Consider the following 27,272-nt stretch of genomic DNA (forward strand, 5'->3'; position numbering starts at 1 on the left):
ACTATACAACTGTCTCCACCACTACACCGAACCTCTACTACCAATCAACACTATCTACCTCCCACCACCACCATCACAACTAGTAATTTTTTATTTTTTGTCTGTAAATTGCGTGTGTTCTGAAGTGACGATTTGTCTGTATGCGGGATGAAAAACCCGAATTTCCGAGAGAAAAAAACCCCCGCTACCTCAGTATGAGATCGACTTATTCACCTTCGATTGAAAAAGTCCACATAAAGATTCCTCCCGTCACGACGAGAATCGAACTTAGACCTGTTCCAATCGAAGGGCGCAATACCGTCGTTCTTCCAATTGCGCTACAGTTTTGTATCTACTGTTTTCTGTTTAGTTGCGATGTGTGGGTTTCACACTATATTCTAAGTTTGGCTATAATAAATAACAAGAGACAAGATTTTCATAGAAACATACCACCAAAATTAAAACTAAAATAAAGTACTAAAAATACAACTCAGTTGGTTTCGACGAATCCTTTTAGATGGAAAGATCTGGGTTCGAATCCTGTCTGGGACGAGAAGAACCTAATCAGAACTTTTCAACGGGTAGTGAGTTAGCCGGTCTCATACGAAGGTGTGTAGAATTTCCTCTCTAAGACTCGAGTTTTCAAACATTGACCCGGAGAACAAATCCCACTTACACACAAAATATATTTTTTAGGCATAAGATTAACCATCTCATACTAAAATTGAAGTGACAAAAGCCAAATCTGAGCAGCCGGTGGGTCTTAACGGCCTATTACCAATGGTGGATTATTATTACTATGTATAAAAAAGACAGCATTTTTTATTTAAAATCAGTACAAAAAAGTAGTGTTGCCACTACTTTCCTCGTCAAACTAATCATTGCCAAATAAATACAGCATCATTTGCTCAATAGAATGACAGAAATAAAGGACGTGCTTCAAATCCTCAGTGCCATATATACATGGGATGCGAGAAATAGATTCCTTGTGCCTAGTAGCTATATTTAAATTGGATTCAAATTTAAAAATATATATATATGTTTTTCAGTTATTTTACCGGAGTTGGCTTTTCCTTAATGTGCATGAAAACATTTTCTCAAAATTAAATAATAATAATAATAATAATAATAATAATAATAATAATAATAATAATTATTATTATTATTATTATTATTATTATTATTATTATAAATTCTCTTATTTCGAATTTCACTTTTACAAACTACAGTGCTTTGAAAAAACAGAAGCTTGAAAACAAAAGTAAGAATCAGAAATGAAACAGTTCATAATTACTTTCCTTTTCCCATTTCTCGAATAAAATTAATAAGAGAACTTCTCTAACCGTTTCTTCTTTGCACCTGTTTATTTTAAATGTTTTCTGATATATCGTGCGGCATAAATGGCAGAAGATAAGCTATGGCTGATTAACGCTTGTAAGTATTACCTACAAGAGGTAATTCATTTTCTTTCTTTTTTTCTTTTCTCGCTAACTTAATCTATCATATAAAATATTATGATGCATAAGAGGATTTTAGAGTGAAAAACCATCGATGAGTCCTTGATTCCCTGGAGGTCCCAGATAATAACAATAATAAAAACATATCCTGAAACGAGATTTGTCAATAAAAGCTTCTGTTTCAGAAAATAAATAATTGTCCTAAAATTTCCTTTTTTTTTTTTTTTAAGTCAATTTTTCGTGCAGCAAAAGAAAGGGGTCAATTACATAAGAAATACAGTTTCCTTAATCTGGAGGTCTAGCATTATAGAATCGTATCCGAATAATTCGTCTCCAATTCATCTCTCGAAAACATTCATTTTTTATATGGAGTAGCAGGCATCAAATTTTAAAATATTATTCTTTTTTTTTTATTATTCGTTCACCACTTTTCTTGCGTACTATAAATTCTTCCGAGACTAGACGTAATTATTGGTGTTTATTTTTTAAGCAAAATAGTAGAAAATAATTATAAAAATATTAAAAATAATTCTAATGAAATATATGTATGAATAGATGCAGGAGTGTGCATTTTTTTTTCCCAAACAGGTCGTAATTTCATTTTTTCTTCTTTATTTTCTTTGCCTTTTATGAATAAATGGCCATTATCATTCAATGTATGCTTGTTCTTCTTCTTCTTCCTCCTCCTATCCAGGTTCTAGGCCAAGTGGCCTGTTCCGGACTCAGTCCATCTTCTTCTTGGTCGTCCCCTATTTCTTGTTCCTCTAGGCTTATATGTTAAGGTCTTTTTTGGTAATCTTTCTCTCTGCATTCTTGTTATATGGTCTGGCCAGTTTTTCCTATATTTAATCACTGAGTCTGTTATGGAATTAATTTTAAGATTTTAATTATTTCACTATTTCTTTTTTTATCTAATAGGGTTAGTTTTTCTGTTTTTCTAAGGAATTTCATTTCTGCTGCCTGAATTCTCTGTATATCTCTTTCTCCAAAGGACCATATCTCACTTCGATATAATAGTGTAGGTTTGGCTATTGTTTTGTAGACTCTAATTCTTGTGTGTTTCTGTACGTAATTCGGTTTAAAGGTTGTGTTAATTACTCCAGTGATTTTTATAAAGTTTGTCATCTTAAAATCAATATCTATTTCATTTATGTAAGATAGTTTACAGCCTATATTTTAAATTATTACCTTGCTCAATTATTTTATTGTTTATTACTATTTTGCTTCTGACAGGGCTCCATGAAAAGCCATTTAGTTTTCTCCGTTGATATTTCCATGCCATAGTCATATTGTTGTATAACATTATTTAAATTATAGATTAATTTCTGCAGTTTGTCTTCAGTCTTTCCGAAGATAATCTGATCATCAGCAAAGAGTAGCGTGTATATTTTTGTATGTCGATTAATTTAGAAGCCGCATGTATTTACTTCTCTCCATTTTTTGGTAATATTGTCCATATATATGTTAAATAATATGGGTGATAAAGGACAGCCTTGACGGACTCCTCTATTTATTGGTTTCCAAGTAAATATGGTATAATTTTGCTTTATTGCTATTTCATTATTGTGGTATATGTTCATAGAGCATTGTATAGTTGGTTTGGAATGTGATATTCCTTTAGAGTTTCCCATAGTTTATTTCTCAAAATTTTGTCAAATGCTTTTATATAATCAATGAAAGCTATGTGTGTGTTTCAATAATGTATTCTCTATGTTTTTCTATAATTATTTTTAAAATAAAAGTCGAGTCTATACACGATCTTCTCTTACAGAATCCGTTCTGTTCTTCTCCCAGCTGTGATTCTACAGTATATAGGATATTAATTTGTTTCTTTGTTAACATGCATAGATTTTATAACCTGTATTGAGGAGGCTGATGTCACGATAGTTATTTCAATCTGTTTCTGTCCTTTTTTGTAAATTGGGATCACTTGTTCTTCGCACTAAAAATAAATTCGAGGGACATCTTGCATTAATTGTACGACAAATCCTATATGCGGACAAATGATTGTTCCGTGACTCCAGTTACGAAGCAAATGGAAGAAGAATAATTAATTTGTGTATTATTGATTTTACACATATTATTTCAAAATTAAAGGAGACACTGATGAAATGACTAAGTGAAGTAAGTATCGTGATTTTAATTTGCATTTCTTATGATTTTACACAAAATCAAATTAGACAAAAAAAATTTCGAACGTACCTTTACAAAACAAAACAAGAACCAAAACTCAACAATTAGCTGTACTCACAAAAATGTCCCAATGAATATTTTGCCGTGCGCACGAGCGCGCGCGCGCGCGCGCGCACACACACACACACACACACACACACACACGAACTGCCACTACCTTCGATCTGTACGTCTCTATATTTCGAAGAAAACTAGATTCATTTTCGAATCTTGCATGTATTTGTACCAAAAGAAGAACAAAATGTTGTTGTTGTAAATAAACTGTTCTTTCAATGAATTCTTGTAATATTATTTATAGTGTTAGATATATCCGTGCCTTTAATTGAATCGGTACCAGACTGCTATCACAACGAAGAATTTTCTGGCGACGAATTTTTGTGAACTGACAAAACAAGCGACCGTTTCACAAGGCTACCTGGTCTCTTCGAAAGAAATAAGATATTCTCATTTCCAAATAACATTTTTCACAAAATCTTTAACTTTTTTTTCAAAAATAGTTTTAAAATTAATTTATCTATATACGTAAAAGCTACAATTTCTTATTGCCCACTTAGTTTTTATGACTAATTGTAACTTCAACATTCTATAGCCCGGAGACAGTGTCACGAGCCTCTGAATCTTCTTTAAGAGTTGTCCCTATTACCCAGATATTCAGGTGAACAAACCTGCGTACAGAAATCTAGATGCTTTCTGTTCGGTACCTTATGCAGTCGCAGGATCACCTTCTTAGTTTTCAAATGTGTCTCCCGAACTTCAACTCACTATCCACCACCACTCCCAGATTCTTCGTCCCCTACAACTTCTGAAGTGACACTCCACTAATACAATACGTTTCATCCCATCTTTCCTGACGAAGTGCATGCTATTACACTTATTTACAATGAATGGAAATCCCCCATTTATCTACCAAAGTGGCAACCTATTGAAATCATTCTTGTAGTAAACGCACATCAGAGCTATGTATCATTACTCTCCCCAACTTAGTATCACCTGCAAATAATTGAACATCTACTCTCAAACTTTAAACTATATTCATCAATATAGTTCGTCTCTAATGATGGTAAGACGAAAGCTTCCCCAAAACAAACTTCATTTGGTAGACCATTTGTCACCCTTCTTTTTCGGGACATCTAGGTCTATCAGCCAGTCGTTCCTGTATCAAGGATGCCAACTGATCATCCATCTCATTTTACTCAATTTCAATAAGAGTTTGTCAGAAGATAAATCTATCGAACACCTTATACCCATATTACATATATCATTCCTTAAACCATTTATTTCTTCAATATTTTGAAATAGTTTTACTCATTCTTCAGTTTGAAACAGTTCATAAACTATTTCTCATAGTTTATGAACTATGCTCAGTTCATAAACCATGAGCTAAGCTATGCTCGATGACGTCTGATAAATATTAATAGTCTGTTGAGTACATAAAACTATCACGTTCTAACTTCCCCAACCAATTTACCAACTTAATTTGGGATCACTGTAGCAGAACTATGTTACTGGAAACAATTACACCATATATTCCAGGAACTTTATTAATCTTGTATTTTTCATCCCCCCTCCTTTCTGTTCTCGCGAAGTATTATCCAAACTTAACACAATAGTGTATCTCTTTAGAGGACTAGACTTATCTGCGTATCCCTTGTCCGTTATATTTGAATCAGTTTAAGTTGTAAGCAGCTGAAGTTCATTTGATTAAGACGTGTGTTTGATTAAGACGTGTAAAAAAAAAATAAAATAAAAATAAACTAGGAATCATGCCAAAGCGTACAGAAACATATGAACTTTATTAGTATCGTCAGTGAATTTTAAAATATAATCATGCGATGCAAATTTATGTGTTTGGTTTTCGTTGTCACTCCCACCAATGAAATGTAAACTTATAGTTCCAGTGCAGTACCATGGAAGGGTTGGGGAATTTTTCTATTTTTAATTTGTCTATTCCCTTCAGTCTTATGTCTGGTGGGGCAGCGATACGCTACTATACCAGAGAGATGATTATGAAGCAAGGTGGTTTCCAGCTTCCTTCCTTGCCGTAAGTATATTTATAACTGTGACGGTCCCGGTGTGTTCACGGGACGGGTTTGCCTGTTTTGAGGGATGAAAAACCCGAGTAAGTGGGAGAAAAACCCTCCATTTCCGTATGAGACTGGTTAACCCACCTTTAGTCGAAAGAGACCAGCAAAGGTTCCTCACGGCATAGGACGGGAATCGAACCCAGGTCTTTCCGCCCAAAGGGCTTCGTCTATACCGATTGAGCTACGGAGGCTCCATTTTTATATAATATTTAGATTTTATTTTCACCTTTACAAACTAAATTAACGAGAACTATATCCATTACTAATATCGTCACATATTCAATTAGTGACATTTTTGCCATTCTTAATACTGCCGTTACAGAAACTTTATCTATGTAATTATATACTATATGTAACAAATAAACTTGTACATTTTTCTGTATATAACGTAGACTATGGTTTACGTTGTGGCCGGAACCTGCTCGTAATTCCCAAGGCAAACAAAGAAAATTTTCACAAAATTTGAGTACATAGCGACAAATAGCTACAATAAATTGCCTAATGAATTAAAGTCTGTAACATCAGGTTACACTTTTAGAACAAGATTGAGAGGCTATCTCATGGGACTAAATAATGTTTAGTCGGTTATATGTTATGAATGTATTCATGTGCCTTCATAGATACAGTTATTTAATTTTTTAGTAACTGTATCGCCTACATTGTATTTTTATAGTAACCTGTATGGCTACAACCCTTGGCTACACCCACTGTACAATTCTTTCTAATATATTTCAATTTTCTTTCTTATTCCTAAGTCTTTTCTTTTAGTCTTTCAGTAAAAGAAAATTTTATTACCACTTGGAAAATAATTGTAGGATATATATATATATATATATATATATATATATATATATTTTTTTTTTTTTTTTTTTTTTTTTAATTGTAAACATAACAATCTTACGTACAGGATTAACCGGTTTTTGGTTCTCTGCAGTCAGGCAGAGAGGTTACATGCTGATACTCTTTGTTGAGGTATGCTACATAGAAATATCCGTTATAAGGTGAATTACATTTTTTTAAATGCTATTAACGGTTATTATGACATGATACTGTATAAGAATATAAAATCTGACAGTTGTTATAGGACTAGATAGATATACGCTCCTGATATACAGGTGTGACAATTTAATTCCCAGAATGCACCTGTAAAAAAAACTTACATTTGGAACTATGCATTAGTGGCTGCTGTCGCCTTCGAAGTAGTCCCCTTGTGCATTTATACACTGGTTTAGACGGTGTTCCCATTTTTGGAAACAGACCTGGAACTCTTTTTCCGGAATACTCTTGAGTTCTTTTATCACATTATGCTGGATATCAGCGATGTTAGAAAATCTTGGAAACAGCTAGAAATCATAGGGAACTAAGTCGCGTGAATAAGCAGGATGACCTAATTCGGTAATCGATTTTTTGGCCAGAAACTCTCTGACGATGAGTCCACTATGGCTTGGTGATTTCCTGAGAAATCTTTCGCATACCCAATTTTTCAGTTAAAATTACCCTGACTATTTCTCGATTTATTTGCAATTTATCAGCCATTAATCGCACACTTAATCGTCTGTCAGACCGTATCAAATCTCGCACTCTTTTCATATTTGGGTCCGTCAGTTTTGTTTATGGCTGCCTACTTTAGGAGTCATCGTTCACATCTTCTCGACCAGTTTTGAATCTCTAATGCTACTCAAAGACACTTGACGTTTTCAGAGCATCCACACGAAAAGCCACTTTCAACAGCTCCAACGTTTCGTTAGCAGTTTTGCCGATTTTCACACAAAATCTGATGTTAACACGCTGCTCCAAATTTCGATCACACATTTTACGCCAAAGTTTACACGCAGATCTCTGTCTATGCAATAGCCAATTAGCAAGGTGTCTAGCGGCTTGAGGTTTACGCACGCATTAGTTAAAATATGTACAAAACCGATTACTCACGTAACTCCAACCAAATCACCAAAGGCGACACTACGCGGCTATTCCGGTAATTAAATTGCCAATTAAATTGAAATGTAAACTTACTTGTTTAGGACACCGATATAGGCAAGTTTTTAATATATAATTTCTATAAATAATTTATAACTTTTTTTTGGACCATATTTACAATCGGAAAATCGAGTTGACGATCTACTGAATGTCTCGTTTTCTGCCAGAGATTTTGCGGATTATATGATTGTAATCAAAGGAGGTAAATCTCGTCCTCCTCTTCTAAATTTACTGAGCAAGCACAAAGATGCAAAAACTGAGCACATTAGACACTTCTGTATTTTCACAATACGTGATTTACATATTGTCTCCACTATATGCAGATTTGGTTAAAATTAATTGATAAAGTATTCAATGTTGTCCTACAACGAATTACATCGGACCAATTAAGAGGAGTGCTGATTCACCATGCACCATTAAAACTTTCCTGCAATATAAAAACGCAATCATACGGTCAAATTGACGTGAATTTTATAACGCGGTTGCATAAGTCACGCGACACCCAACCGAAATGGGCACGCGACGCCACTGATCTGTAAAGGAACACAAAAGAATAGGCGTGCGGAGACTAATCAAGAACTACAAGTTTAGAACACAAGGACGAGGTGAAAAAAATTATACGCTAGGATTTTTAATGTCCATTTTCATGTGGAAAATAAGCAGACGATCATTTTTATTTAAAAATGGCGCAGGTGCTGTGAAGTAAGGATTCACAGGATTCTTTTAAAAAACATTCCAATAACAGGTACGCGCTGATGTTAACCAGTTGCTGGTGAACATCCGAACACAGTTCAGTCTTTGACAACCCCCTCCAAAGGATTGTAATTTCACTAGAATACATCAGTAGTTTTTTTTTTTATTTCTTCCTTTTTGGCCAGTTATCCCCACCCCTACCCGAAGCGCGCACGCACGCACGCACACCCACAGAAAGAGGAAGAGATTTTTTTTTCATTTCGCTCAATAAGTGGACAAAATGACGGACATCCTGTTTTTTTTCATTCCACCTCTGTTCTTTGGAACAACCTTCTTATTGTTTTCCCAAGAATTGCAACTTAGCTGTTCAAGAAACACATCAAAAGTTCTTTCTTCTTGGCAAATTATCTCTATACGTACTTGTGCTATAGGCCTTGAAAATTCTAGTGCGTAGGTTTGATATTAACAAAAAAAAAAAGTTACGGTAGACAAGAGGTTTTATGCGCACAGACACATAGTTTTACAATAGTGTGAGTAGCAAATAAAGCACTTTTAGGAAGGAGGGAAAACAAATAGATATGACCTAACTGGGAGTGCAAAACGCATTTGCACCCGAATAACAGTTTTAAGTTTGTAAGTATAGGAACGCAGTTGTGAAGAATGTAATGAATCGAAGGGATCCCACTCATCGTAGGATGTGTCACTTACAGGGCTGCCACTCCTTGGGATTTTTCCCAAGATCTAGGGAATTTAGCCACTACCTAGGGATCTAGGGATTTTTAATAAAAAAAACTCCCAAAATCTTGGGAAATTTGAACAAAAGCTTGAATTTTAATATTTTTGTCACATTTTAGTATTATATTCACGATTTTTTTTTTTTTTTTTTGATAAATCTGATAAATAAACCGTTTTTGCTCTGTTCTGGTTTCGTTTTCCCTTTCTTATCACAGGTTTTACATCGTTACATACATATAGCGCAACCTCTTGTAGTGTTATCATAGAGATCCTTGTGATTGTACGGTGTTTGACAAATTGTTTAAATTATCAATATTTTTACTTATTTTCATATTTATGCTACTTCCAATCCAACCATATGGAGCCATCAAAGAAAAAACAGAAGTGGTATTCTCAAGCATTTGAAGAAGATTGGTTAAAATGTCCTGAATTAAAAGATTGCCTGCAGCAAGACGAACAGCAAAGATACCAGTTACTGTAAGTGTTGTAATATTACATTTAAAAACACAAAGAAATCTGCGCTAATAAAGCATAAAGATTCAGCCAAACATAAAAGTAATTATCAGTCTGCCAAGTCGACAGACAGCTGTTATTACTCAATTTCTTAATAAGAAAGCGTCAACAGAGGATAAACAATTAGCTAGAAGTGAGTTAATAATTGCTAGCTCCTTTTCTGAGCATAACGTCCCATTTTCTCGTGTTGATCACTTTGTAACGATGTGTAAACGCGCATTTCCGGATAGCCAAATTGCTGGAAAGTTGGCAAAGAAGAAAACTAAACTTTCGTATGTTATTCAGGATGGAATATCATTCCATGAAAAGTCTCAACTTACCGAAATATGCAAGAATCAAAAATTTCCAATTATAATAGATCAGAGAGTACAGATATCTCCGTCACTCAAATCGACTTTTAGACAAAAAGACTTTTAGCGGAAGTGCTAAAAGTCTTTACTGTGCTGTCAAAACTCTTCTGCTGGATCATGACATTCCCCTTAGCAATATCATTGGGTTTGGTAGTGGTAACTGTTCCTCCATGATGGGCGTTAACAGTGGATTTCAGAAACTGTTGAAAGATGACGTCCCCATCTGTTTTTGTGATGGGTTGCGTTTGTCATTCATTTGCTCTATGCGTTAGTCATGCAGTCAGTGTTTTACCCTCATACTTAGAAGCTTTTCTAAAGGATTTAACCTCCTACTTCTCCCACAGTGCTAAGCGGCAAAGAGATTTTGTACTCATTCAAGAAGCTGCTGATATAGCTACACATAAAATTCCCAAACTTGCTCAAACCAGGTGGCTGTCGAGGGAAAAAGTGGTATCAACTATTTTAGAACAGTATGATGCATTAGTTCTATACTTTCAAAATAAATCAAGGACAGATAAAATTGACAATGCCAAAAAAATTTATGATACACTTAATATAGATTTTCAATCAGAGCATTTCAGGTTACACCAACTATTCCTAAATGTATCAACAGAGTATCTCAATTTACTTAGTTGCTTCATTAAAGATGAGATTTTAAGAACAGCTAAATTATCAGAAATTCATCCAAGAAACCAAAACAACTATAAAAATGTCAATGATATTTACTTCGGTGGTACAGCAATGGCGCACTTAATTAGAAACCCTTTCGAAGATAACTCTATTTTGTTGAGATTTAGAAATGATTGTTTAAAGGTTCTTGTGGAACTTAGTTCGCAAATAAAGAAAAGTCTTCGAAGAAGACAGCATTGTTGCAAAATTACGAATCTTGAACCCAAAAGTTGCTACCAGTCACCATCTACCATTATTCCTCTTGTTGCTCAATTCCCCTCGCTTGTTGATGATATTAGGTTAAATCAAATAGATGATGAGTGGAGAAGTTATCGTCTCGTAATATCAGATCTACCAATTCCTAAAGATATTGGCATTCATTGACTGACATAAAAGATGGCATGAATAATAATAAATATGGTTTACTGTCATATTTTATGACAAATCTTACTATTATGCCGCATTCATCGGTGCATTCATGCATGCGTGGAGCGAATTTTCTCACAAGTGAATTGTATAAAAATTATAAAATTATAAATTATAAAAATATTAGCTAATTCATTAAAAACAGAAACTGTGAGAGACAGAATCCTAGCAAAGCAGTGCTTAGCGAGACAAAATGCAACGTGTACTTCTTGGGAGCCACCGAAAACATTAATCAAGGAGTTGGAAAGTCACACAGTTCATAACAGATATAAAAATCGACTTAATACCGCAAAGCAGCAAAGGGAATGTGATCAATTACCAGAAGATATTGGCGAAGAAGAAGAGAGAGGAAATGCCAATTAAGTAAGTTAAGGCATGCATTCTTCGTATAATATAAACTTATAATTTTTTTAAAATGAACGTATACTTTGTTACAGGAAAAGAGAAAGAGAGAATTAATAAAAAAATTAATTAAAAAAAATGAGAAAATTTTTAAGTCATTTTTCTGGTCAGTTAGTAGGTAACTATTTAAATGTCAATTTTTTGTATTTTATATTATGTTTTTAATTTATGTGTAATGTTTTAATTAAACCATGCAGAATTATAAATTAATAAAGGCATATTTAAGTGATAGTTTGAGTTTTTTGCATATTTAAGAGCATATTTCAGATGTTTTAAATGTTTTTAGTGTATACTTGGACGCATATTTTGCACTTTTTTACGACCTAAAAATCCGAACCCTAGTCATTACTACCTGGGGAATTTTTTCCTAATCTGGGGAATTTTTGAGGTCTAATCTGGGGAATTTTCGAAAAATGTGAGTGGCAGCCCTGGTCACTTTTGATACAAAACTCCTGCAGAAGCATGCCTCCACAGTGCAGCAGCAGCAGCAAAGTCAACTTAGAATCGGGCCTATGACGCGAGGAATATCAATATCTGCAGAATAGAAAAATCGATCGTGGAACAAGTGCAATTAACAGACATAAATACTGTTTCAGAGTCTTTAATTGTTTCGTCGCAATCACAACCAAACGAAACCTAGTGAAGCTGAGTAGGGAAGAACAGATCCGTGAGCCATATTGTGTTATACATAGCACCACCTATAAATATAATGTCCATAGAATCCTCTCCGCCGGTCTCATACGGAGGTGGCAGGGTGCTTCCTCCCTGAAATTCAGTTTTCATCAAGAAAAGTAGGCAAACCAACCAGAACAGACGCAATTTTCAAACATAATATACTGGCCTTGTAGCAAACAATAATAACAACAAAATCCTCACTTTGCCTTAAAGTAATCAACATTGGAAGAAAGTAGATTCAAATACACAACAAAAATGCATTGAATGAGAAAACGAAATAATTATGCAGTCATGGATCACAAATTTAATGATCATTCACATCATTAGAAGAGAAAAAGTTATGAAAGATATCCCTGTGAACAGATAAATTATACCTATCTTAATTAGCCTCTTGTCGATTTTTCATTCATTTATTACCTAGAAGAGAAGCGAGCTTTGCTTGTCGACCAAATGATCAACTCAGTTATTTTATGCACTGCATACATCGTATTATAGATGGCGTAGAGTGGACCGCGTGTTATGTGGTGGAAAGAGTCTTCGTGCGACGAGTCCTTGGAATCCAGGAGAGTATCACCTTAGAAAGGGGTGGAGTCCCCTTTCTAACCATACAACGCATAGTCTACACTATGCCATCTATCACCAACTAAAAAACTACATAGTCCTCTGCATCGACACGCTAAAGTGTCTATCGACTATCAATAGTATTTTTGTACATTAGCTGCGTGTGTTCTCTGGCCGATTTGTCTGTATGCGGGCAGAAAAATCCCTGCTGCGTATATGATATCAGTTCATTTATCTTTAATGATAAAAGTCCAGATAAAGATCCCTTAAGTCATGACGAGAGTCAAACTCAGGTCTTAATTATAGCTGAAAACCATTTCCTCCATTTGTACATACAGAAAATTAATTAGATAAAGAACAAAATATGAAACACGAATTCCTGTATATGAACAAAGCGAGAGTCAAAATGCTTCAATGTGTAACTTGAAAGTTGACATTTCAGATAACAATGTGAAACAATGTCAAAGATCATGAATTCACTGTGCTGACATGTATTCAATGCAGAATTTATGTAGGTTGTATATAACATATAATATAATGCACATATAGGCTAAATAAAATTCTTAAAATAAATTATATGTATATATATATATATATTTGAAATTTTACAGTTTAAGAATACTGTGGCCTACGTATCCGAATGTCGTTTTTGGTTCAAACCAGCACGGCCTTAAATTCCACTTTTCAAAAGATAGACTTTTTATTATACATACCAAGTACAATTTTACAATAACGCTATGTCCATAAATTACGTAAACTTGAGGAGTGGAAAGGAAGAATCCAATCTTTGGTGACAGCAATCTGGGCTACTTCGTAATAAGGAAGAGTTCAGAAATCATAAATCTCATAATACATAAGTTATATAAGTAACTTTTAAAAATCATAAAAAGCGTGATGTAACTTATGAATAAGCCTAAATAGAACAAAACTTATGAAAAGATAGAAAGAAATAGAATTAAAAACGAAGATTCTTTAAAAAAAAAAATTCATTTTTGATGTCACTTGAAGTAGTTTATTTATTTATTTGCTGCAAAGCGAATAGCACTTAATGTTAAGTAATATTTCGTACGATAGAGAGAAGTATGTTGAAGAATGCTCCAGCAGTAAATATTTGACAATTGAAAAAAAATTAAAGACGAGCATTAAAGGATAATTGTTTTAGTAATGGAAATACAGTATAATAAACAAGCTCAAATGGGGCGTTAAATGATGTTTGACCTTGATCTAGTTTTACAGCATGACAAACACTGCATTGCAGTATTAACGAGATATTATAAATCGCAATGAGGAAATTATTATGTAGGTTTCAAAAGGAAATCGTATAGTACAGTTCAGAGAATTGTAATCCCTTTATTGCACAAGGCGTTCTCCAGGTACCGCTAAAAAGTATCAGTAACTAACTACATACACTAGTTCCTAAGATCGCAAAATGATATCACGTGATTTGTTGCTCCATATTATGAACTACTATAGCTCTACATACCTCACAATGTTCTTTATATCAGGGCAGTCGGCATCAGTGATGTTTGGGCATATGTGCAGCTGTCCTTCCTTCGGAAAATGGAATGTGCTCTTTTACATATTGTTTTCCTACTAACCGGGAACTTGGAGCGTCTTTAAACTTTTCTTCTTCTTCTTCTTCCTTTCCAGGCTTATAGGCCAAGTGGCCTGTTCCGGACTCAATTCCATCTTTTTAAGGGTCTTTCTCTGCATCGAGTACCTTTTGGGTGGTAATTTAGAATTTGTTTAGGTATTCTGCTTCTATTCATTCTTAGTATGTGTTCTTTCCATTTTTCTCTATAGCAAATCACTGTTTCATTTAGGGAGGTTGTAATTCCAAGTTTTTTTTTCTGATTTCGCTGCTTTTCATTTTGTTCATTATTGTGCCTCCTTCAGTTCTGCGCAGAAATTTCATTTCGGATGATTCAATTCTTCTTTCATCTGCTTTTTTTATTGTCCATATCTCACGGCCATAAAGCAAGGTTGGTTTAGCAACTGTATTGTAGATTCTTATTCGTGTGTGTTTTTGTACATAATTGGGTTTAAAATTTTTATTTATAATGCCTGTTACTTTTAAAAAGTTTGATATCTTTGGTTCTATATCAGTTTCATTTTCATATGACATTGTGCAACCTAAATATTTGAATGTATTTAATTGCTCTATTATTTTGTTGTTTATTACTATTTCTCTTCTTATTGGATTAGCACCTTTGAAGGCCATGACTTTTGTTTTGTCTGTTGATATTTCCATATCATATGTTTTTTTCAGATTTTTTATCAACTAATCATTATGCAGTCTAAATAAGACTGCATAATGATTAGTTAATTATTTTCACATTGAACTCCCGATATTCTCATACCGTTTAGTTTATTTGTATTAGTTTCCTAGATCATCATACCACTCTCTGTTCTCTTTTTTTTTTTTTATATGATTCTTCCCACCCACGAAAGATTATAAACCTAACATTAGTATCATGAGTGGACTAAAGTTTGTATCATATACTCTATTTAGATTTTAGATAAAATGAAAGCTACCTTGCTCTGGAGACCAAACATGACATTTTTTCGAGCCACTTCAGACCTCCAGTAAGCGGAGTGGGGATTTCATACCAGGTGATGAAATTCCATCTACTGATAATGCTGCATACAATTAATAAATTTACTAATAAACAAAGACCACACACCTTCGGTTTTTCATCGTAGTCAGTGAGTTACAATTTTTACGCTAAACTTTCCATTTGTATCCTATCACTTCATATCTAGCCTTGTTATGCGGCCTTCATCGGAATAGCGAAGTGCAGATGCACCGAAGTGTTATACGACCTTTGAAACTTTATGACGTCTGATATATCCAAATCGATATCAAGATCATCACACTTACACCAAGAAATTCAATCCTGATCTTGTAACCCTTAGTTTCTTCATTATAAGATCAATGACCTGGTGATAATAATAATAATAATAGCAGCGAAATCTGCTTGGTAAAAGATGTTGCTTACACATCTATAATTCTTGAAATGCAAATGAGAAAACAGCAAAAATTTTTGTTCCTTTTCAAAAAAAAAAAAAAAAAAAGGATAAGAAAGAAAGAAAGAAAGAAAGAAAGACTGTTATTCCCCAACCTAAAGTTGAATTCATTCACTGACAGTGTCAATAATTTTTAACCTGTTCTAAAGTCTCGTAATCGTCATATTCCTATTCACTATGTTTTGCAATTAAAATTTAAATTATTGAATTTATCCACAAATCGCTGCCTATTTTAGCATGCACATTTCAATTTTACATTAAAAAACACTAATGGCCATTTAAAAACAAAATAAACAACTAATAATAAACAAGTAATTAGAAACTGTTTCTTTTAAGGTTTTACACGGTGATCAGCATTCATATTTATGAATTTAGGGACACAAAACACACGTGTTGAAAAGATTAATTTACTAATTATTAATAAAATAACAACTTGACGTTTCGACCCCTGCATTGAGGTCATCATCATCGGGATACATGTGTATAGGAACAAAGCTACATGTGCACTCTATAAAGGTAAATTAAATCTACGTTGTTAACTAATCTTTTTCTTAGCCTGACCTCTAGCGATAAAATATATATATATATATGTTAAAAAAACCTTAAAAAAATAAAAAATATAAAATATAAATAAATAAAAATATAAATAAAAATTACAATAAACTCTGCTGAAGTCCTCACGTACTAAGATTCTTCTGGAATTGTACAGTTCATATTGTTATATTACGATTATCTTCTGGGTTTGTATAGTTCAAGTTGCTATTGAATGTTCAGGAAAAAAAAAAAAACGCTTCACCAAGTCTTCTTGTATTGAAAATTTTCTTTGTGGTTGCTATGATGGCTGCAGATGGGTCCTCCACATTCTTGGAATGGTTAGACCATCATTTTTATTCAGATTTGGATTATGTTTGAGCATTTCACATGCTTCTTTGAATTTCCGGTCATGGTCAGAAAGGTCGGTTTTTCCAAAATGGAGGTATTTAATGTGTCGTTTGTGTTCATCCTTCCTGATTGAGATTGTTCGCCCTGTTTCCCCTATGTATGGTATGTTACATGTGCATTGTATTTTGTAAACCTCTGGGTGAGCTAGGTGTGGCAGAGGATCCTTGGCAGAACTGAGTAGGTGTCTTAATTTTGTCGGGGGTTTAAAGGTGGTTTTGATGCTTTATTTGTGTAGTATTCTGTCTATTTTTTCGGAAATGCCTCTAACATATGGTATGGCAATAGCATTCTTGAAATCTTTTTTTGTTATTAGTGGTATCTGTGGAGGATCTTGTGAATGGTTTTATATTGTATCCATTTTTTATAAAGGTATGTTTGATGATCTCATATTCATGGTTAAGAGCTTGTTCATTTGAACAAATAGTTTGAGCTCTGGGTTTAAGGGTGTTCATGACTCCTAGTTTTTGTGTTGGGTGGTGATAAGAAGTTTTGTGTATGTACTGGCTTGTGTGTGTAGGTTTGCGGTAGACTGAGAAGGAGAGACAGTCTGAAGGAAGACGTGTGACGAGTGTGTCTAGGAACGGAAGATAGCTGTTTTTTTCTATTTCAGTGGTGAATTGGATGCGTTGTGTTATTTGTTCAGGTGGCTAAGGAATGTATTTAGTGCTTCGAGGCCGTGGGGCCAAATGGCGAAAATATCGTCGACGTATCTGGGCCACATTTTGGGGTTTAGGTACGCCAACTCTAGAGCTCGTTGCTCAAGTTATTTTATTAATAATTAGTAAAATAATCTTTTCAATACGTGTGTTTTGTGTCCCTAAATTCATAAATATGAAGTAATTAGAAACAGTGATTTAAATATATGTTTTACAGGTTTATATTTCTGTCGTGTTATTAGCCATATACTATATGGTTAATACCAGGTAACATACACTGGTTGGAAAGGAGTCAATAGACATCACCATGGCACGAAGCACCACGAAGTGCATCGTGCCATTTTACGAGTCACGTATTTGTAGCCGGTATAAATTGGAGGAATGTGATGCTCCCAACTCTGTGTAACTGTATCCGGTTGAAATGGTTGCGAGAAGGGAACCGACGGTGTTTAAAAGATGCATTGAGATAGGATGCCATGTTGCAGGCCTATCTGTTCCGCAAATATTGCTGACAAATTGGGTCGTCCCAGATCAACAATCACTGATACCATACTGAGATTCCATCTCAGTATGGTATGAGAGGTTGGCCTGAAAAGTTCTCGGCCTCGACCATAGATGGTAACACTATCGGCAAGATGTTTTTTTCTAAGTTGGTACATCTGTCGTAAGCATCCATGTGAAGTTGCAAGTCATTTTATCAAGTAGTATGTTTTATACAGCTGTCTGAAGCAAAAGTGTTGTCTGTATCCCTTGAAATGGATAAAATTGAATATCGTGCGGTCATAAAATTCTTTGTAAAAGAAGGTTTAACTCCAAAAAAAATTCATTCGAAGATCATAAAAGTTTATGGGCACTCTTCTCCTTCGTTTTAGACAATTAAGAAAAATGGGCTGCGAAGTTTAAACGTGGCCGTACCAGCCTTGAAGATGATCCACGTGAAGGACGTCCAAAAAGTGTAACAACACCAGAAATCATTGATCACGTGCACGATATGGTATTGGATGACCGGCGAGTCAAAGTGCCGTGAAATTGCTGAGACTATAAGAATTTCAAAAGAACATGTAGGATATAATTTGCATGAAGACTTGCAAATGAAAAAGCTTTGCGCAAGATGGATGCCGCGCTTGCTCATAGCAGATCAAAAACACTCGCACGAAAATCTCTGAACAGTGCTTGGAGAGTTTTAACAAGAATAACAGTGGACAGAAGCCGATTGTTCAGCGCCAAAGTCGGTTCCATCAGCAGGAAAGGTCATGGCATCGGTGTTTTGGGATGCTAAAGGCATTTTTTTTATTAATTATCTTGAAAAGGGCAAAATAATAATCGGGGAATATTATTCCGATCTTTTAACCAGACTAGACGAAAAAATTCGTGAGAAAAGACCCAGTTTGCAGAAGAAAAAAATCATCTTTTATCAGGACAATGCACCTGCCCACAAAGGTGTTTTGGCAATGGGAAAATTAAGGGATCTGCACTATGAATTGTTGGAACATCTACCCTGTTCCCTAGATCTGGCTCCCTCTGACTTCTATCTCTTCCCAAAACTAAAACTCTTCCTCGCTGATCAGCGTTTTTCTTCGAATCAAGAGGTGATTGAAGCTATATATATATATATATATATATATATCTTTGTGAACTTACAGACATAGGACACAGCGGGAGGCATTGGGGTAACCACCTTATCCTCGATACGGCAGCGGTTAAATGTAGAAAAAAAAATCCTCGACACCGCAAAATAAAACAAGAGCGAAGGAATAATAATAAGAAGAAAATTATTATTGGAAATAACTAGCATACGCAAATTATTTCCAAATATAGGATTATCAAGAGTAATAAATAGGAATATGTAAGATGTTGCATTGATGATGCATCAGAAATAAAAACCTCTACATCGGCACTGAAATCATCTTACAAGTACACGCATAAACTAGGAATGTTTGTGTGTGCGCATGAAGTGGAGAACCTGAACTCTATTGAGAGGTTTATTATTTTTGTAGATTTTATTACGTCTCTAGGGTAGGTAGATTATGTATCTTTCTCTTTCGTAGCAGTATACTCTTAATATTCCTTTTTAGAAGTCTATTGAGATTATTATTAGTATCATTATTATTTTATTCACATAATTGATACACAGTCGAAACAAGATATAATATAAATAAAAATTTGACTGGTGATTCAGAACAATTCAGATTCTACTCAAGAATCTAAGAATAGTCCGTGAGGTAGCGTCGTAAAATATGGACTGTTCCAAGTAATGCTGTTTCTTGTAGGTCATATGGGGTCACTTCATTGATTTTTAATTGCTGTAAATAGTTGGACAGTTTCTTTGAAGTTGCACCAAGTGCACCGATAACTATTGGGATGACTTTGATTATTATTATTATTATTATTATTATTATTATTATTATTATTATTATTATTATATAGGTATCTCCATGGAGGCAGAAGACTCGTTGCTGAAGATACGCATTAACCAGTATTCCCACAATATCTGTCATACCTCTTCTTAAACTCATTCGCTGTCAGGGCACGCACAATTGTCTCTGGCAATCCATCCTAGTCATTAACTAATCTCCAAGCAAAAAAAGAAAGAAAGAAAGAAAACATTTGCACAATTTCTTGAACAACCCCCACGTCTCTCTGTCTCTCCTTATTATGTATTGAAAATTTTCATTTTTGTCACTCTTATAGAACCCCTTCAGTAACTTATAATATTCTATTATACGCCCCTCTTTTCCTCCTGTCAATTAGACTTTAAAACCCAAGCACTTTCAATCTCCTCATAGGGAGCATTCTACAAACCTGTCACATGCTTGGTAACTCGTCTCTGAATCTTCTCCGATATTCCCTGATCCACAACAAACTCAAGTGACAAAATCCGTGTACAACTGTCAAGATGCGACGGTTGAAGCTGTATATATATATATATACAGAACAATTCAGATTGTGTTATTATACTTATCTGAATTATATATATCTGAATATATTATATTCAGATATATATATATCATAGCCTTATAAATAAGGATAATAGCATCCCTATATTTACTTGTTAATGTGTTCCTTTAACATCCGGGTAATTCTTTGGGCTATTCTGCAATACGCCCACTGAACTTCTGTATACCATCATTCTAAGATCCTAGACTCTTTAATTTTCTGCAATCCACTATCATCAATCTAACCTTACATTTTGCAACATTGAACAGAAACCTTCATCCACATTTCGAATCTATTTAATCCGTCGTGCAGAATGTTTATATAACCTTTATTGCCCTCCTCAGTTTTGTGTTATGAGCAAACAGCTAAATATCCCCGCCCCTTAAATCATTCCTATATCATTAATATACAAACTGAACAGTAATGGCCCTAGTACAGAACCTTGAGGCACCTCATTAGTTACTCCCATTCTCCTAGACTACACCCCACGTATATTATAATATATATGCCAGTTTATTATTATTACACCCTCCATGGAGTCGACAGACTCATCGTGGGACTCATATATACGAATTTAATCACTTAAGTTTGTTGGGAATTAGAGGACATCGGAGAAAATCCAAAGATGAGTGACCAAGCTGGTATTTGGTAGAATGCTCCCTGTGAGGATAAACTGAAGGTGCGTGAGTTTTAAAGTCTGGTGGCTGTCAGTCATCCCTTCCGATCACTGCCGCCAGCCTCATATCCATTCCTATTTGCTTCAACTTATGCAATAGTTTTACATGCAGTATTTATAATGTCAAATGCCTTTGTAATGTCACTAGGGCGCAGCCATTTCCCTTATCTAATTCAGCAGTCACTCTATTTATAAAATATGAGTAAATTACTAAGGTAGGACCTACCTTTTATAAAGCTGTGCTGACCACCACATAGAGTAAATCACTCCTATCCACCCATTCTGAATTCCAACATTAATAAACTATTTTCAATACTTTATTCACCACTACTGACAGCTCTGTAATTTTCTACTTCTGTTTTCGAGTATCTCTATGTAATGAAATTATCTTACCCTCTTTTTCTCCTTGGAACCTTGCCAGAACTGAGATAAGATTAAGCAACTCCGCTGGATGCGCCAATTCTCTTACACATTCTCGTAGTACCGGGCCAACATGCCATCCAATTCTACTGCTGTATTTATATTCATATTTTGCATTATGCTGAACATCTCATTCTCATATCAATCTCTATCACACAGGCAAGTTCAAAATCTCCACCTACATAACAGGTCCTTGCAAAGTGATCACTTAGCAATTATTTCATCTGCTTATGTCACTTTCTGGCGTCAACAATGATTAAAATTATCCTTCCATAATCATCCTTCCTCTCACTAAATGAACGGAAAAAATTCTTTATGATTTCCTTTAGCCTTCATAGCTAAGTATATCTCATAACTGATTTAGCTACCTTACAAAATCAGTAGGCCATAGTGTTTGCGCTGTGTATTGCTCATGAGAAAGGAGGCATATAAAGAGGAGGAGTATAAAGAAAAAGGTGATCAGTGTGCTCATGAGTATGCTGCTTCCCTCAAACAATTCTTAACCACAACTACTGACAATAGCTTTTTATGCCATAGCACAGCTCCAAGCAACTTTCTAAGCCTGTCACAATCACCTGCTTTGTAATTCCTCATAAATCCTTTCCTGACTAAGAATTCTCCCATGTTTAGCAATAGCATCAGAGGAAGTACCCATAACCACATCTCCAGCAGGCTCGAACCACTGGTCCCTAATTAAACCAAATCTTAGAATTATATCAATTTATCGTTTTTATAACCAGTGGCTGAAGGCTAGTTGACGTATTTGTAATCCAAACAAATAAAAGATTAACTTCGTATATTCTTCACACTCTCGTTTTATTATCTTTTTATTACGCTCTCTAGTAAGGCCTGATTCAGCTTAATGAAATAAATACCCATTTTCTATCTTACACATGCCTCGAACTAAACTAACTTCAATTATATCTCCTCTCCATCTCTTATTACATAAATTCATAAGATAATAAGTAACTAACCGATTCTCATAACTATCGTGATATAATTCCTACATTCAGTGAATCTTCTCAGAATACCTTTAAATTTTCTTGGCATCCATTAAAAACCTGAGCAGAGTTGTGACGACAATTCAACACTGGCCTGACCAAAGACTTGTGCAGAATAACAGTATCATAGTAGCGTCATTCCTACTATTTTGTATATATCACAAAAGTTTTATAATATTTACAAAATACCAAATGAAATCGAAATTCGCATTAAAAAACTATACTCGACACACACACGCGCGCGCACGCACGCACGCACGCGCGCGTCTTTCATTAAACATTATTATAATTAAAAGAAACACACGTATTACCACAGTGAAAATTATTTTCTTGTAAATATTTCATCCTGAGTATCTTAGGACATCATCAGTATAGCAGTACAGTAGTTTAAACAATAATAGGAATAACATACAGTTAGGGCGCCTGATTACAATAGAATCTCATTAAACGTGCGTAACGTGTTACAGAAGTAAAAAAAACAAAAAAACTAATAATAATTATTTTACACAATTTTGTATGACAATTTCCCATACTTTAGGAATAGTAAGAACGTCGTTGCGGTTTAAGTTTGGTCTGTGTAGTAGGGATTCAGAACTTTCTTTATATAAATGTTCATGTTTATATAAAGATCTACGTAAAAGTTTAGACTTCTCCTAATGGATCCTATGGCTTGGCTTTTCAATGCCGTGTTGAGAGAGGCCAGATTTCTGCGGTTTAAAAAGACGAATGTGGTCTTGATGTTCCGAGATGCGTTTCTGAACAGACCTACCTGTCTGTCCAAAGTAAGACAATTTGCATGAGCATGGAATCTCATAAACGCCAGGCAACATCAAAGGTGAGAGTTTGTCCTTAGGAGAAGGTAGCAAGTTGTAAATTTGGTTGATGGGTTTGTAAGTAGTGGCAAAATTGTATTTCTTCATAATTTTAGAAAGACGTTCGGATATGCCTTTGACGTAAAGTATTGGAATCCTATGGACTTCTTCTTGTCTGGTTTGATGTGTGGAAAAGTGATTGATGATTTTTTGAGTTGTTTTAGGATTATATCCATTTAGGATGGCTGTATTTTTGATTATTTCTAATTCTTGGTTTAGAGATTCTTCAGAGGAGCAGAATTTGTGTGCTCTGGAAACTAGTGATTTAATAATGCCAGATTTCTGAGATGGATGATGAGCGGAAGAATTGTGAATGTAGCGACCTGAGAATGTAGGCTTGCGAAAGACAGACGTAGCGATGGAACCGTCTTCTTTTCTTTGAATGTGTAAATCCAAAAAGGAGATACCCTGTGGAGATTCTTTTTCTAACGTAAAGTTGATGCGATGATGAAGAAGGTTAATTTTATCTAGAAACAGTTGTAATTCATGTTCGGGATGATGCATCTCGGAACATCAAGACCACATTCGTCTTTTTAAACCGCAGAAATCTGGCCTCTCTCAACACGGCATTGAAAATCCAAGCCATAGGATCCATCGGGAAAAGTCTAAACTTTTACACAGATCTGTATATAAAAATTAACGTTATATAAAGAAAGTTCTGAAGCCCTACTAGACAGACCAAATTTAAACCGCAACGACGTTCTTACTATTCCTAAAGTATGGGAAATTGTCATACAAAATTGTGTAAAATAATTATTATTAGTTTTTTTTTCTACTTCTGTAACACGTTACGCACGTTTAATGAGATTCTATTGTAATCATGCGCCCTAACTGTATGTTATTCCTATTATTATTTAAACTACTGTACTGATGATGTCCTAAGATACTTAGGATGAAATATTTACAAGTAAATAATTTTCACTGCGGTTAATACGTGTGTTTCTTTTAATTATGATATCACCACAGGTTTCGTTATTTAAAAAAATAATAATAAATAAAAAAAATAATAAATAAATAAATAAAAATAAACATTATTATTATTAGTAGTAGTAGTACATCAACTCTCCTGGAGTCAGACTCATAATATGTACTCGTATTAGAACATCATGTCATATTTTCTACATGAAAAAAAAAAAAAAAATAGAAAATAGAAAAACTGGTAACATGTATATATTTAATTGATTATCAGAAAAACTATAGCAGATTTAAATTAATGCATAATAATAATAATAATAATAATAATAATAATAATAATAATAATAATAATAATAATAATAATAATAATAATAATAACAACAACAACAACAACAACAACAAGCCAGACTAGGTCAAGGCAATCTCTGTTTATCGACAGCTACGAATATATGGACCTGTACATACGAACGAGATTGTATTCAATAATCAGCAAATATTTGCCTTTCCTTAATAGTATACGAGTATTTCGTTAACTTCATGATACTATAACCGAAATGTTACTTTTGATATTGTATAATTATGAATTCACCAAAATATAATAACCAAAACATCTTATCATAATTTAAAATCTGAATCAGTACCTCTATATGCTCTGCTTAATCTCAAGAGAACAGCACGTTTTTAGAATTTTCATAATCCTTAGTTACAACTTGCAACTTTCACTGCATTTCACATCTCCTGCAGCTGGACACATATCGATTGTGAATTGTATTTTAACAGATACCTGACGCGCTTCTAAGCAACCAGCAAAATGCAGACATTCCAGTAGTGACGCCTTGTGGTAAGAAATGAATTTATGTGTAGTTGTTTTCGGATGTTTTTGGTAGGAATTACTATGCATTATAGAAAATGTCCATGTTACTTACCGTTAATTAGCAATACCGCCTAACAACGGGACTTGTAGAAATATTTCTATCTTGTTATTTGAAATGAATTTTAATTTATGATTTTTCGCATAAAAATTCAAAAGTTGATCGGCAAATAATGAGTTACTTTCTAATTATTTCCATGTTTAATAAGCTATATTACCTAATTAAAGAATAGCAGAACATCACTTTGGCTTGCGCAAGAGGGTTTTTTTCGTCCCGTACACTTAAGAAAATCGATCTTAGAACCCACATTATTTCAGATAGTAACATATCTTGTTAGGGTTAGGTATTAAGAGATGGCAGCACTTGTTTGCTCGTCTATTTGAAATGAATTTTAATTTATGATTTTTCGTTATTTCAGCGATGTGTGTGTGTGTGTGTTAAAAATACCAACAAATTATATACTTGATTTTAATCCTTTAAGCCCTTTACCCAAGAAAGAAAAACAAAGTTTTGCGCGTGAAATATATTCACGACTGAACTACTTGTATATAGATGCTAATAACTTTACATCACCTACCTTAGTATGTATTCCATAATGCAAAGCACACACCCCTTTCGGACATGTATAATGCTATGTATAATGGGAAGGGCCACTATCCAGACCGGTTTCGACCTTTATTGAGGTCTCATCATTGGGTGCCAGACCTGGGAGAGATACCAAGTTTGAAGTAATGTAGAAGTCATATATTTCATATACAAGTAGACAACAGGTGCTTAACCTTATTAATAAAAGAAGCTGTAACTCTATACAAATCCCAAATCCGCCCAACCACAACACATTTGGGATGGTAAACTGAAATTATCTCTAAAATTGTTTGATGTGTCCAGAAGAGGACGCTCCGGTTAATTAATGATTCTTGTCTCGTTGATCCTCTTCAATCCTCTCAAATACAGAGTTTTGCCTTATGCTGTTCTACAGATATTTTCCTGAGCTAAGATGGCCACTATCATTCCTCCACTTTCTTCCAAAATCATAAGAACAAGAACTGCTGCCAACCAACATCCATTTACAGCAGAGCCTGAAATTCCTAACTAATTTCTCTGCCTATTCTTTCGTTCCATCTACCTCTGTTCTTTGAAAGAGCCTCCCTCACTCCGCTTTTATCAAATAATACAATCTTCATCGTTCAACAACAACAACAACACACACACACACACACACACACACACAAAAGCTTGTTTTTCTAGCTGGTATCTTTCCATCCTATATAACTGTTGTTCTTTACATGTCTCTATATATTCTTTGATGTGATCTCTTCATTTAAACTATAAATACCTAGCTCCCTTTTAACACGAAGTAATTTTGTTCATCTTTGAATTGTTTTCAAAAATCCAGTTTCTGCTTCTGTCTTTCACTTTGATCTTTCTTGTTAATTATTCCTACGATTTCTGAATCATATAGTAGAATGTGAGTGGCCATTATATTTTATAAAATTTAAGTTAGGTTTCATACATTTTCTGAAATTTATTTATCCCATATATATCTTTGGTTTTATATATGTTCAACCTTGTGTCATCCGTTCTATTATTTCATCTTCAATGACTATTTATGATCTAATATGATCTCTATCTTTAAATGTCAGAATTTATTTCATTTTGAGAAATCTTCTTTATTATCTTGTAATATACTTTGATCATCTGCTTATAGCTTAGTATTGGTAACAGATCTCGGTTTAACTGAATAACTTCTTTGATTGTTGTTTTCCACATTTTTATAATTTGTTCGTTATAAATTGAATAGTGTTGAAGGATCATTGTGAAGATATATGCCGTCTCTAGGCAAGCACTATTTGTCCCCATGAATTCAAGAAAATATATGAAATTAAAACAAACAACGCTGTTTTTATGGTTGAGATAAATTCTGTCAGTTTTTTCCGCCCTCCAGTCTTGCCGCTCCTAGTCATGGCCTTAGTTGCTTATTAAGATGGATTGAGACGGCTCTGTATTAGGATTGAGATGGCTCTGTAGAGTTGAAGACAATATACACTCTTGCCTTGCACTTTGATTAATTTCAATCTCTTCTGTTAATTTATTATCTAATTGTAACTTTCTTTTGCATCTTTATATGAACTTTGTATAGTTTGCACTAAATTTAATGGATAGTGTTATATTGAGAAGAAAAGGACACTAAAAGGAGGCTAGATGTACTTACGCCAGTAGAGAATACAAATATCAGATCT

General features: G+C 34.2%; 1 protein-coding gene across 6 annotated transcripts in view; it reads right to left on the reverse strand.

Annotated features, from left to right (window-relative positions):
* LOC150104962 (putative cytochrome P450 12a5, mitochondrial) overlaps positions 1 to 24,906 on the reverse strand; it is a 211,492-nt gene extending 186,586 nt beyond the window's left edge. For 2 of the 6 annotated variants that reach the window (XM_090396074.1, XM_090396069.1), the window contains exon 1: positions 21,179 to 21,309. The gene's annotated coding sequence lies outside the window, so the exon portion shown is untranslated. Of the gene's footprint in view, positions 1 to 3,638; positions 3,744 to 21,178; positions 21,311 to 24,801 lie in introns of those variants that run through there. The other 4 variants (XM_090396073.1, XM_090396072.1, XM_090396071.1 and 1 more) reach the window with 4 other exon arrangements.
* Between the last annotated feature and the right edge of the window lie 2,366 nt (positions 24,907 to 27,272).

Source organism: Typopeltis vanoorti, chromosome 7, assembly GCF_054136105.1.
Source record: "Typopeltis vanoorti isolate ZY-2024b chromosome 7, IOZ_Tvanoo_1.0, whole genome shotgun sequence".
NCBI classification, from domain to species: Eukaryota; Metazoa; Arthropoda; class Arachnida; order Uropygi; family Thelyphonidae; genus Typopeltis; species Typopeltis vanoorti.